Source organism: Salmo salar, chromosome ssa10 (genome assembly GCF_905237065.1).
Source record: "Salmo salar chromosome ssa10, Ssal_v3.1, whole genome shotgun sequence".
In the NCBI taxonomy this organism is placed as follows: Eukaryota; Metazoa; Chordata; class Actinopteri; order Salmoniformes; family Salmonidae; genus Salmo; species Salmo salar.
The window spans coordinates 107,577,581-107,592,231 of NC_059451.1; the positions used below are offsets into that span (position 1 = coordinate 107,577,581).

General features: G+C 41.1%; 1 long non-coding RNA gene across 1 annotated transcript in view; it reads right to left on the minus strand.

The window, feature by feature from the left end:
* Positions 1–8,887, minus strand: part of LOC106590581 (uncharacterized) — a 29,519-nt gene extending 20,632 nt beyond the window's left edge. Inside the window, exon 1 of the long non-coding RNA XR_006757074.1 lies at positions 8,641–8,887. This is a non-coding gene — a long non-coding RNA (uncharacterized lncRNA). The remainder of the gene's footprint in view (positions 1–8,640) is intronic.
* Positions 8,888–14,651: the final 5,764 nt, after the last annotated feature.

The following is a 14,651-nucleotide window of genomic DNA, read 5'->3' on the forward strand; positions in this document are numbered from 1 at the left end:
CATTATGATTTGGGATTATGGTTCTTTCTTTAGCTAGCTAGCTAGCTAGCTAGCTACCAACATGTCTAATCAAAAAGATGGTTGTAACAATTTTAATAGAATGTTTATGATGTCACTGCGACAACTGTTGATAGCCAGAGAGAATTTACCAGCTACGTCTATCTACTCCGATTTCAGAGCACTCTCGACTGTGTGTGAAAGAGTGCAGAATAACTGACGGATTTACGAACGCTCAGCACTCGTTGAATATGGCCGGTGTCAGTAAACGTTGGCAAAAAAACAATTAAATTGTTGCCAGCAGCAGTTAGTCACCAACACTCTGGACAACATAACAACAGCATAACCAGCTCTGCTAGGGCGAGTAAAATGGTCAGTGATCTTTTCTCTCATGTGTGCTTGGAAGTAGCTAGCAAGCAAGCCAATGTTAGCCAGTTAGCTCGGGTGCTTTACTGCTGTTAGGTCAAAACACTCTACTCCTCGGCCAGTGTTCAGTGTGCGCTCTGAACGCGCCGAGAGCAACAGTCTCTGAATTTACGAACGGACAATCTGGCAACGCTTAGGATTACGAATGCCCAGGGCACACACTGGCACTCCAGATTGAATTTACAAACACACCCGTAGTATAAACCAGCAATTAGTCTTGAAATCTTTGGTTGTTTAGATAACAAGGTGGACGAAATTAGGGCACGAGTTGCCTTCCAGAGAGATATCAGGGATTGTAACATTCTCTGTTTTGCGGAAACATGGCTCACTCGGGATATGTTGTCGGTACAGCCACCCGGTTTCTTCATGCATTGCGCCGACAGAAACAAACATCTCTCTGGTAAGAAGGGTATGCCTTACGATTAACGACTCATGGTGTAATCACAACAACATACAGGAACTCAAGTCCTTTCATTCACCTGACCTAGAATTCCTTACAATCAAATGCCGCCAGCATTATCTTCCAAGAGAATTCTCTTCGATTATAGTCACAGCCGTGTATATCCCCCCCCCCCCAAGCAGATACCTCGTGGGCCCTGAAAGAACTTCACTGGACTCTATGTAAACTGGAAACCATACATCCTGAGGCTGCATTGTAGCTGGGGATTTTAACAAAGCTAACCTGAGAACAAGACTTCCTAAATTCTATCAGCATATCGAATGCGCGACACGAGCTAGTAGCATTCTGGATCATAGCTACTCTAACTTCCGCAATGCATACAAAGCCCTCGCCCGCCCTGCCTTCGACAAATCTGACCATGAGTCCATTTTGTTGCTCGCAGCCTATAAACAGAAACTAAAACAGGAAACGCCCGTGCTCAGGTCTATGCAACGCTGGTCTGACCAATCGGATTCCACGCTTCAAGAATGCTTCGATCACATGGACTGGGATATGTTCCGGATAGCCTCAGACAACAACATTGATGTATACGCTGACTCGGTGAGCGAGTTTATTAGCAAGTGCATCAGAGATGTCGTACCCACTTGCCTTAAAACCTTTCCTAACCAGAAATCCTGGATTGATGGCAGCATTCGCGCAAAACTGAAAGCACGAACCATCGCTTTTAATCATGGCAAGGCGACTGGAAACATGACTGAATACAAACAGTGCAGCTATTCCCTCCGCAATGCAATCTAACAAGAAAAGCGTCAGTATAGAGACAAAGTAGAGTCAAAATTCAACGGCTCAAACATGAGACGTATGTGGCAGGGTCTACAGTCAATCATGGATTACAAAAAGAAAACCAGCCCCGTTGCGGACATCGACGTCTTGCTCCCAGACGAATTAAACTACTTTTTTTGCTCGCTTTGAGGACAACACAGTGCCACTAACACAGCCCGCTACAATAGCCTGTGGGCTCTCCTCCTCCGTGGCCAATGTGACTAAAACATTTAAACGTGTTATCCCTCGCAAAGCTGCCGGCCCAGACGGCATCCCTAGCCGCGTCCTCAGAGCATGCCCAGACCAGCTGGCTGGTTTGTTTACGGACATTATTATTTATTTATTTTGGTTTATTAATTCAACCATTTAAAAAAAACAAGCACACATAAAACTTGAAAAAGCCATACACGCACATGAATAAAATCATCGAGGATAACACATAATAAAGTCTGGGACTTATTTCCATTGTGGTCCTCTTGAGACAAGATGGCTAGACAAGATCGAACACAGTATGGCAGTGAAATAATAAAACAAAAACATCTCTCCCATCATTCCAGTTACATCATAGGGGTTATTCATTTGGGCACAGAAGACAGCAAACATTTTTACTTTATTTTTAAAGCTGCCCAGAGAGGATGTTGTTTTTATTGGCAGAGGCAACTCATTCCATTCTGAGGCTACAGTATACAAGAAAGTACCTTTCCCAGCATTACTCCGGAACCTGTATAAGCACACATCCGCAACACCTGATCTGGTGCTGTGATTATGTGCCTCCCTAACACGAGGAAAGTAATCAGTTAGATATCTGGGCGCAGGACCATAAATAATCCTGTAAACCAAACCTAGTCTAATCTGGGACACCCTGGCCTCAACAGGCAGCCAGTTTAGTTCCTGAAAGCAGCTCCTGCCTATGTGAGTACGTAGACTCACCTTCAATACTACCCCGATCAGCTTATATCTGGAGCTTCCCATTCATAAGTTTAGATAAGCCCCCAAACCAGCAAGTACTAGCATAGTCAAAATTGCATTGAATGAGGGCAGTAGCTAGCACTTTCATGGAGTCCTTATCAAGCAGCTTGGACCTTCTAGCCAAAAACTTAGTCCTGGCATTAACCTTCCCTAGCACTTTATTGGCCATGCTCACACCTCCCAAGTAGCTAACAGAGGTTTTAATAGTCAGCACCTCGCCCCACAATTCCATACTGATTTCAGAGGACCTACTCAATTTAGGTCTGGATGCAAAAATAATTGCTTCAGTTTTCCCTAAGTGCAGAGATAGCTTATTATCTCCAAGCCATTTGCTAATGTTAGTAAGCTCTGTGCTAAGTATACTCTCCAACATAGTTTTACTTTTGTGAGACACCATGTAGCGGTATTTATTAGAGAGGGGTAAGGATAAATATTTTGTTGGGGCGCCAGGCAGGTATTAACCATGCCGAAAGGAAAAGAGTAGAATAGAGAGAGTACCACTACCAAATCAAATCAAATTTATTTATATAGCCCTTCGTACATCAGCTGATATCTCAAAGTGCTGTACAGAAACCCAGCCTAAAACCCCAAACAGCAAGCAATGCATGTGAAAGAAGCACAGTGGCTAGGAAAAACTCCCTAGGAAAAACTCCCTAGAAAGGCCAAAAACCTAGGAAGAAACCTAGAGAGGAACCAGGCTATGAGGGGTGGCCAGTCCTCTTCTGGCTGTGCCGGGTGGATATTATAACAGAACATGGTCAAGATGTTAAAATGTTCATAAATGACCAGCATGGTCAAATAATAATAATCATCGTAGTTGTCGAGGGTGCAACAAGCACGTCCGGTGAACAGGTCAGGGTTCCATAGCCGCAGGCAGAACAGTTGAAACTGGAGCAGCAGCACGGCCAGGTGGACTGGGGACAGCAAGGAGTCATCATGCCAGGTAGTCCTGAGGCATGGTCCTAGGGCTCAGGTCCTCCGAGAGAAAGAAAGAGAGAAAGAGAGAATTAGAGAGAGCATATTTAAATTCACACAGGACACCGGATAAGACAAGAGAAATACTCCAGATGTAACAGACTGACCCTAGCCCCCCGACACATAAACTACTGCAGCATAAATACTGGAGGCTGAGACAGGAGGGATCAGGAGACACTGTGGCCCCATCCGATGAAACCCCCGGACAGGGCCAAACAGGCAGGATATAACCCCACCCACTTTGCCAAAGCACAGCCCCCACACCACTAGAGGGATGTCTCCAACCACCAACTTACCGTCCTAAGACAAGGCCGAGTATAGCCCACAAAGATCTCCGCCACGGCACAACCCAAGGGGGGGGCGCCAACCCAGACAGGAAGACCACGTCAGTGACTCAGCCCACTCAAGTGACGCACCCCTCCCATGGACGGCATGGAAGAACACCAGTACGCCAGTGACTCAGCCCCTGTAATAGGGTTAGAGGCAGAGAATCCCAGTGGAGAGATGGTATAGACCCACACACATCAACAGAAGAGACTGCCTAGAGTGTAGCCTGTTTGCCAGATAGCCAGTGGAGAGAAAAGAGAAGACACACCATATAAACCCACGTCACAGCACAGGGGTAACCCCACCAATAATACCTCATACTATAATAATAAATGGCAGAGCAATTGAACGGCAACTTCATAGAAACAATTTACAAAAAAGAACCCAGTCATCAACAGAGGATTTGCAATAATCTGTATTACCTTCCAGTGGAGGAGTGCAGAGGGTATGAATGTGGGGTTGTTCATAGGCAAAACAAAGGCCTTAAAAAATGTCCACAACCTTCTCGGCCACATATCATTAGTACACCCCACCTCAATACAGTTCAAATAAAAATCCACAACTTGCAAGCAACCTCCCTTTTAACTAAAATGTCAACCCAAATACTTCTGGCAGGGAAATAAAAGTCCAGCACCAATGAACATCAACGGGAAGTGCATTTAAAAAATAGAAAGTCTGCTGCAGTGTAAAGCACTGGAACGATAGAGGGAAGAAAAAGAGAGAGAGAGAGCAAGAGAGATCTTAGCTGTGGTCTTCAGGCTTGCAGTTGTCCTGTCTGACTGTCCGATGGTTTGTATGTCAAAGCTTCGCAACAATGTTGCTACTAATCCATGCGATCCATAACCGGTGCAGTCCCAAACTATAACAACCACGACCTAGAGCGGTCACACCGATGACTGAGTTAAATACTTTATAAACTACACACGCTGAAAATAAACAAGGACGTCTGCAGCATAGCACACACAATCAAACTGTCGCGCCAACCAAGAGCTCCTCCCAGAGAGCTTAAAGAGCCATCTTTATTTCCTCCTTCCTTACTGCTGATGCACTCTTAAAGTGGCAGCACACGGTGAAGGCTCCGTGCAGGATTTCGCCACAACCAGAAGTGTAGAGTCAGCCGCATAAAGAAAAAGACGGCAAGAACAAGCATCTTTCATATTGTTAATATACAATAAAAAGAGCAGAGGCCCAAGCACGCTCCCCTGCGGAACGCCACAACTCATTGGTTTTGCCTGAGACAGTGAACCATTAACCTCTACTACTTGCTCCCTTCCTGATAACTAAGCATACAGACTCAAATCTCTGGCCACTTTAATAAATGGACTTAATAAACGTATCACTCGTCACTGTAAATAATGCCACTTTAATAAAATGTTTACATATCCTACATTACTCATATACTGTATTCTATACCATCTCCTGCATCTTGCCTATGCCTCGCGGCCATCGCTCATCCATATATTTATATGTACATATTCGTATTTATCCCTTTACATTTGTGTGTATATGGTAGTTGTTGTGAATTTGTTAGATATTGCTGCTTGTAGGAACTACAAGCACTTCGCTACACTCGCATTAACGTCTTGTGTATGTGTATGTGACCAATAAAATGTGATTAATACATGGCCTCACATGTGAATCCTTACAAAGAGATGGGTGGGGCTAAGGCTTAAGAGGGTGTGAACGATGTTGAATGGGTGTAGACAAAGAAGAGCTCTCTAGTAGGTTTACCAAAACATTCAAGGGCCATTTGATCAAAAGTGAGGTTACAAGTTAATCAACTTTCAAAGCAGAATTTCTTTCCTATTGTTCCTCAACTGTAGTGTATGATATACCATTTCCTAACTCTGAGATTCTACTTTTATCCAATGTAAAAAACACAATTTCAAATTTTGCTACATAAAACCGAATCAAGCCGGTCGGTCACATTTGGTATTTTATTAGGATCCCCAATAGCTGTTGCGAAAGCTGCAACTATTCTACCTGGGGTCCACACAGAACATGAAATAATACAGAACATTAATAGACAAGAACAGCTCAAGGACAGAACTACATACATTAACAATTTAAAAAACAGCACACATAGCAATACATACACACAAAATATCTAGGTGAAATAGGAGAGAGGCGTTGTGCCATGAGGTGTTGCTGTATCTGTTTTTTGAAACCAGGTTTGCTGTTCATTTGAGCAATATGAGATGGGAGTTCCATGCAATAATGAATCTATATAATACGGTACGCTTTCTTGAATTTGTTCTGGATTTTGGGACTATGAAAATACCCCTGGAAGCATGTCTGTAGGTGTAAGTGTGTGTGTCAGAGCTGTGCATAAGTTGATTATGAAAACAATTTGGAATTTAACACATTGTTTCTTATAAAAAGAAGTGATGCAGTCAGTCTCTCCTCAAGTCTTAGCCAAGAGAGACTAGCATGCGTAGTATTTATATTAGCCCTCTGATTACAATGAAGAGCAAGCTGTGCCGCTCTGTTTTGGGCCAGCTGCAGCTTAACTAGGTCTTTCTTAGCAGTACTTGACCACATGGCTGGACAATAATCAAGATAAGACAAAACTTGAGCCTGCAGGAGTTGGTTTGTGGAGTGTGGTGTCAAAAAAGCAGAACATATCTTTATTACAGCCAGCCCCATCTTTACAACCATTGAATCTATATGTTCTGACCATGATAGATTGTAAACTAAGGCAACACCAAGTAATTTGGTCTCCTCAACTTGTTTAACAGCCACACCATTCATGACCAGATTCAGCTTGAGGTCTAGAGCTTAGAGTATGATTTGTACCAAATACAATGCGTTTAGTTTTAGAGCTGTTCAGGACCAGTGTATTACTGGCCACCCATGCAACTCCTTGTTAAGGGTTTCAGTGACTTCATTAGCTGTGGTTGCTGACACGTATATGGTTGAATCATCAGCATACATGTACACACAAGCTTTGTTTTATGCCAGTGGCATGTCATTGCTAAAAATAGAACAAAGTAGAGGGCCTAGAAAACTGCCCTCCGGTACACCACACCCTATATGTTTGACAGAGAAGCTTCCATTAAAGAGAACCCTCAGTTCTATTAGAGAGTTGCTCTGAATCCACAATATGTCAGAGGTTGAAAAGCAATAAAACATAAGTTCCCAACAACAGGTTATGGTTAATATCAAAGATTGCACTGAAATCTAACAGTACAGCTCCCACAATCTCCTTATCAATTTCTTTCAACCAATCATTTGTGTAAGTGCAGTATTTTTTATTTTTTTAATTTAACCTTTATTTAACTAGGCAAGTCAGATAAGAACAAATTCTTATTTACAATGAAGGCCTACCCCGGCCAAACCCCGATGACGCTAGACTAATTGTGCGCCGCCCTATGGGACTCCCAATCACGGCCGGATGCGATACAGCCTGGAGTCGAACCAAGAACTGTAGAGTAGTATACGTTGAGTGCCCTTCTATATAAGCATGTTGAAAGTCTGTTGTCAATTTGTTTACAGAGAAATAGAATTGCATTTGGTCCCCCCCAAAAAATCTAACAGTTTGCTAAGAGCTGATTGGTACCAGTAAAGTCCGCTTTACCACTCTTGGGTAGCAGAATGCCTTTGGCTTCCTTCCAGGCCTGAGAACAAACGCCTTCCTCTAGAGTCTAGACTCAGATTAAAAATATGACAGATAGGAGTAGCCATAGAGTCAGCTACCATCCACAGTACCCTTCCATCTAAGTTGTCAATGCCAGGAGGTTTGTCATTATTGATCGATAACAATATTTCCACCTGTCCCTCATTATATTTATAAAATTCAAACTGACAATGTTTTATTTCATTATTGTTATGCATGCGTATAAATGGCTCACTGTTTGTTGGCATTTCCAGCTTAAGTTTGCCCACTTTGCCAATGAAGTACGCATTAAGTTTAGTCACATCATTTCTCAATTTGCAGTCAGCCAGTCAGATGTGCAGCCAGATTTATTAGCCACTCCTTTTGCCCAGTCTCTTTCAACCATACAGTTTTTCAATTCCGCAATCAATGGAGCCTTAACAGTTCTAACAGTCCGTTTTTAACAGGTACATGTTTATCAATAATTGGTAGAAGCAATTTCATAAATTCATTAAGTGCAACATCTGGATGTTCCTTATTAATCACATCAGACCAAAAAAATAGAAATATGGTGGACTGATGATGGCAGACTGAACGTAGTTATGTAGAGCACCTCAAGATAAAAACGTAATCAATATCGGTAAGTTAGACTAAATATTAGCACTACACAATCTGGAGGGTGATAACCTTCAATCTGGATAACAACACAAAACAAATCTTAAGGCTAGAGAAATTTATCGACAAATATTACGAAAACAAGCAACACCCAAACATGATGGAGAGTAAGACAGGGGAACCTATTTCAAAACGAAAACGTGACTTCTACAAACACAGACAATTTAATATTTTCACCACCGGGAATGGTAAAGGTCAAAACCAATCTGTTAAAATCAATAAATGACAAACTGGGTATACTTGAATTAGTCAGTAAGGATATAAAAGAGTTGAAGGCAAGCCTTGATATGAGTGATGAAAAAGCATTGACATTGGAGAAAGATACAAACAAGCTAAAAGGGACAGTCAATAAGATTAAAACCGAAGTGAATGAACTTAAAAAGGAGAACACCGTTCTGAGAGAAACCTTACTTGACATACAGACTAGATCCATGAGAGAGATTCTGGTACTTACAGGTATCCAAGAGAAAGAAGGAGAAGTTTCTGAATCTGTAGTTAGAGTTTCTCCTTACAGCGCTTCAGATTCCACGCGAAGCGATCGACAAAATCCAACTCGAACGTGTACACCGCTTCGGACAGAGAGGGCAGAGGTATGAACGTCCAATCGTTGCCAAATTTGCTTCCTTTAAAGATAAAATAATGGTTGAAAGCCTGGGTAAAAGACTTGCTGGGACCCAAATTGGCATGAATGACCAGTTCCCGAAGGAAATTGCAGAACGGTGTAAAGTTCTGTATCCAATTTAAGGAAAATAGATTAAAAGGGAAACGAGAAGTTCTCATCATCGATAACCAGTTGTTCAGAAACAAAGACAAACTATTTTAAAAATTACAAAGTTCTTATAGACGAGGAAAATAATGAAACAATTCTAGCCTGGTTATGGATTGTAATAATACAACAAAAATATAGCAATTCTATATATCTTCAAATTTAACTAATTGGAACACAAAAACACTAATTCAACATGGTGAAGATAAAAACTCAGTAAACAGAAGGCACAGTATGTGTGGATGGTGTGTGTGTGTTTTTTTTTATGTTTGGGAAAGTGTGGCGTTGAGCGAGAAAGGCAATGGTTGCATATCACAGAACCAATGCTGTGAGCGGGGTGTGAGGAGCTTTCAATATTGTTCAGATGATGGATATACTTTTTATAATGAATTATACATTTTATTTATTTATTGTCCTATCATGGTGGAACAGCGTTTTAAAATAAATGATACATTTAATTTATTTATTGTCGTCATGGGGAACTACATTTTTAAAATAAATTATACATCTTATTTATTTATGATCCTATATTGATGGAACGGTCCACAACCCTATACCCTAGACACCCACCTGAATGACCCAGATACTAAGGAGAAGTCCCTAACTGTTTTTTGGGCCTGCTGTAAGTGGTCTGTATGCAGCCAAAATGCGGTCAGAGACCTAGAGCAGCACTGCCCCCTCAAGATTCTGAGCCTGCTTGGCAGGGTTGGTCCTGCAAAGCCAAAGCCCCCTAAATTGAAAGCATAATAAACAAGGAAATTCTCAAAGCGCTAATGAGAACCTTGACGACAATGTACCTAGCCGGTGGGGATTCCGGTGGGGTGCCCCCACCCAGGCAGTGGCAGTGCTGGTAACACTAGCTGCAGTAACCCATGGGGAGAGCGTCACACTCTGACATTCAGAGAGGGGGTATATTATCATGGCCCTGGTTACACAGAATCAAAAGTGTGACTTTATGGAGATGCTTGGGAATATGGTCAATACGGGGGACCGTGTTGTGGGTGTTTCAGGGAAAAGGGGTACATTTGACCTCCATCATCTAGGATGTGACAATAGTTAATAAAATCTCCCCATTTCTGCCCATTTTTTTGCACAGTTTTGCAGGCCTTCTCATACAGCTGCAACTGTACAGTCGTGGCCAAAAGTTTTGAAAATGACACAAATATTAATTGACAATTACACGAAGTTGATGCAAAGAGTCATTATTTGCAGTGTTGACCCTTCTTTTTCAAGACCTCTGCAATCTGCCCTGGCATGCTGTCAATTAACTTCTGGGCCACATCCCGACTGATTTCAGCCCATTCTTGCATAATCAATGCTTGGAGTTTGTCAGAATTTGTGGGTTTTTGTTTGTCCACACGCCTCTTGAGGATTGAACACAAGTTCTCAATGGGATTAAGGTCTGGGGAGTTTCCTGGCCATGGACCCAAAATATCGATGTTTTGTTCCCCGAGCCACTTAGTCATCACTTTTGCCTTATGGTAAGGTGCGCCATCATGCTGGAAAAGGCATTGTTCGTCACCAAACTGTTCCTGGATGGTTGATAGAAGTTGCTCTCGGAGGATGTGTTGGTACCATTCTTTATTCATGGCTGTGTTCTTAGGCAAAATTGTGAGTGAGCCCACTCCCTTGGCTGAGAAGCAACCCCACACATGAATGGTCTCAGGATGCTTTACTGTTGGCATGACACAGGACTGATGGTAGCGCTCACCTTGTCTTCTCCGGACAAGCTTTTTTCCAGATGCCCCAAAAAATCGGAAAGGGGATTCAGAGAAAATTACTTTACCCCAGTCCTCAGTAGTCCAATCCCTGTACCTTTTGCAGAATATCAGTCTGTCCCTGTTGTTTTTCCTGGAGAGAAGTGACTTCTTTGCTGCCCTTCTTGACACCAGGCCATCCTACAAAAGTCTTCGCCTCACTGTGCATGCAGATGCACTCACACCTGCCTGCTGCCATTCCTGAGCAACTCTGTACTGGTGGTGCCCCGATCCCGCAGCTGAATCAACTTTAGGAGATGGTCCTGGCACTTGCTGGACTTTCTTGAGCGCCCTGAAGCCTTCTTCACAACAATTGAACCGTTCTCCTTGAAGTTCTTGATGATCCGATAAATGGTTGATTTAGGTCCAATCTTACTGGCAGCAATATACTTCTGTGAAGTCCTTTTTGTGCAAAGCAATGATGACGGCATGTGTTTCCTTGCAGGTAACCATGGTTGACAGAGGAAGAACAATGATTCCAAGCACCACCCTCCTTTTGAAGCTTCCAGTCTGTTATTCGAACTCAGTCAGCATGACAGAGTGATCTCCAGCCTTGTCCTCGTTAACACTCACACCTGTGATAACGAGAGAATCACTGACATGATGTCAGCTGGTCCTTTTGTGGCAGGGCTGAAATGCAGTGGAAATGTGTTTTGGGGATTCAGTTAATTTGCATGGCAAAGAGGGACATTGCAATTAATTGCAATTCATCTGATCACTCTTCATAACATTCTGGAGTATATGCAAATTGCCATCATACAAACTGAGGCAGCAGACTTTGTGAAAATTAATATCTGTCATTCTCAAAACTTTTGGCCACGACTGTATATGCATTTGTAAATCAAGACCTTTCTTGAGTTGGGCTCTGGGATGGTGCAACTGTTGAGAATGTGAACCTATAGTTGTGTGGTGGAAAAAGGGTTGTGTGTATGGATGTATGTGCTTATCCCAAAACTGTTGCGAAGGAGTAAAAGATGTTAGGGACAATATAGGATGATTCACAATAATTGTTTGCTAATATAATAATTGCTTGCAATAATGTAATTTTGGTAATGGCGAGACTGGTGAGAGGTAAAATCCTTTGCATAAATTTCCTACATTACTACAAATATTAATAGCTAATTATGGGGGGTCTACTGGGCATTGGGATGACAACCCAACTCGGGATTAGGAGGGCTTTTAGCGGGTGGAATAGCGGGGACCAATTTGAGGTTTACTTAGTACCAATGCAAATATCATGGTTCAGCTATAGAGACACTCAATCATGTTACTTTTTAATGGTACGTTTACAAACATATATTTTGCTAAATATAATTGAAAGTTGTCTCATTATGGTAAGTGGTGAAATAAGTATAGCCAGTTACAATTGTAATGGCTTAGCAGATAATAAGAAAAGACGATCAGTATTTACCTGGCTAAAAGAAAATAAATACATCTATTGTTTACAGGAAACTCATTCAACAATTTTAGATGATGTTTTGTGGAAAAAGGACTGGGGGGCAAAATATATTTCTCCCATGGGCAAAGAAATTCAAAAGGGGTGATGGTATTAACAGTCATTTTGATCCAAATGTGCAAATTGTCCAAACAGATCATCAAGGTAGATGGATTATTTTAAATATGTTATTGGACAGTAAAAAGATATGGCTTATTAACCTATACGGTCCAAATATTGATGATCCAAGCTTCTTTGAAAATATAAGAATTTATCAACTCTACAAGCAACACTAGACTCTACTATTATGGTGGGAGATTTTAATACGGCCTTAAATACCTCTATGGACCGGAAAGGAAATCACACTACAAACTATCACCCTCAGGCATTTAAGGAAATCATGAATGTCATGAGCTCCTGATGACTCGTTTTTCAAATCATATGAGCAAAAAATATTTTGCTTTATCTGGGAATGCTAAACCAGACAAAATAAAACATGCCTATCTATATAATGAATATTAATTGGGTGGGTTGAGATTATTAAATATAAAAGCACTAAACCTCTCTCTAAAAGCTTCACTCATTCAAAAGTTATTTGAACCCTAAATGGATCTCAAGTAGATGACTAATTAATTGAAAATTATACTTTTTTCAAAGTATCTCTCTTTTAAACAGGCATTGCAGAGCTGGCTCCAATTTCAATTTCATCCCCCTGAAAAGATAGAACAAATATTACAACAAATATTATGGCTGAACTCAAATCTGCTGGTTGATATAATACCTGTATTTATGAGAAAGATGTTTGAAAAGGGTATTTTGTTCTTAAATTATATTGTAAATTGGAATGGTAGAGTTGTGTCCTTCATGGAGTTATCAGAATTGTACGGAAAGGTCTGCTCAATCCAAGAGTACAACTAATTGATTACAGCATTACCCCAAAAATGGAGGAGGCAGGTGGCAGCGGGAGGAGGTAGGGAACTGGTCTGTCTGCCCAATATAAAGGATCAAAACTGGCGGAGGAATAAAAATAGCATAAATAGGAAGGTACACCAGTTACATTTGAGGACCAGGATGTTGACAACTGTGCAATAGAGATTGCAAAATAGTTGGGAAGAGATTTTTGATGTACCGATTCCGTGGTACAGGGTGTATGAGTTGATATATAAAACAACGCAAGATTCAAGACTTTGTGCTTTTCATCTCAAATGATTATTATTATGATTATGATTATATAGAATTCTTGCCACCAACAAAATGTTGAATATTTGGGGCATAAAATCCTCGAAACGCAGCAGATTTTGTTGTGAAGATCCAGAATCAATAGACCATTTATTTTGGTATTGCCCTCAGGTAGCCCGTTTCTGGTCTCAGGTTCAGGAATGGCTGAAAATGCATAGCATTGTTCTAAAATTGACCCTAGAAACCGTACTGTTAGGAGATCTGAAGAGACCGGGTCAGTCAATTACTAATATACTAATACTCTTAGTAAAAGTATTTATCTTCAACTCTCAATCTGTGGATTCTATTCGATTAGATAGATTGAAATTGTACATCACAGCATAGTTGAAGATATGTGTTGCATAGAAACCTGAAGTGGGTGGCCAGCAGAGAAAGATGGGATGGGCTGAGGGAAGCTGAGTGTCTGTATGTGGAATTGGAGACCAGTGGGAGTGGAGTTAGAATGCTGGTCAAAGATAAAAGTAAAACAATTTAAATAAATAATCAAAATAAAACATAATAAAAAGCACATTTGAATGATACTAAGTGGCAGTGTTTTTACTAGAGGTCGACCGATTCATCGGAATGGCCGATTAATTAGGGCCGATTTAAAGTTTTCATAACAATCGGTAATTGGCATTTTTGGACACTGATCATGGCCGATTACATTGCACTCCACGAGGAGACTGCGACCTGTTACGCGAGTGCAGCAAGGAGCCAAGGTAAGTTGCTAGCTAGCATTAAACTTATCTTATAAAAAACAATCAATCAATCTTAACATAATCACTAGTTAACTACACATGGTTGATGATATTGCTGGTTTATGTAGCTTGTCCTGCGTTGCATATAATCACCTGTTAATTTATCATCGAATCACAGCCTACTTCGACAAAATTCGCGAAAAAAACAATGTCGTTGCACCAATGTGTACCTAACCATAAACATCTATGCCTTTCTTAAAATCAATACACAAGTATATATTTTTAAACCTGCATATTTAGTTAATATTGCCTGCTAACATGAATTTATTTTAACTAGGGAAATTGTGTCACTTCTCTTGCGTTCTGTGCAGGCAGAGTCAGGGTATATGCAGCAGTTTGGGCTGACTGGCTCGTTGCGAACTGTGTGAAGACCATTTCTTCCTAAAAAAGAATAAATTAATTTGCCGGAATTGTACATAATTATGGCATAAGATTGAAGGTTGTGCAATGTAACAGCAATACTTATACTTAGGGATGCCACCCATTAGATAAAATATGGAATGGTTCCGTATTTCACTGAAAGAATAA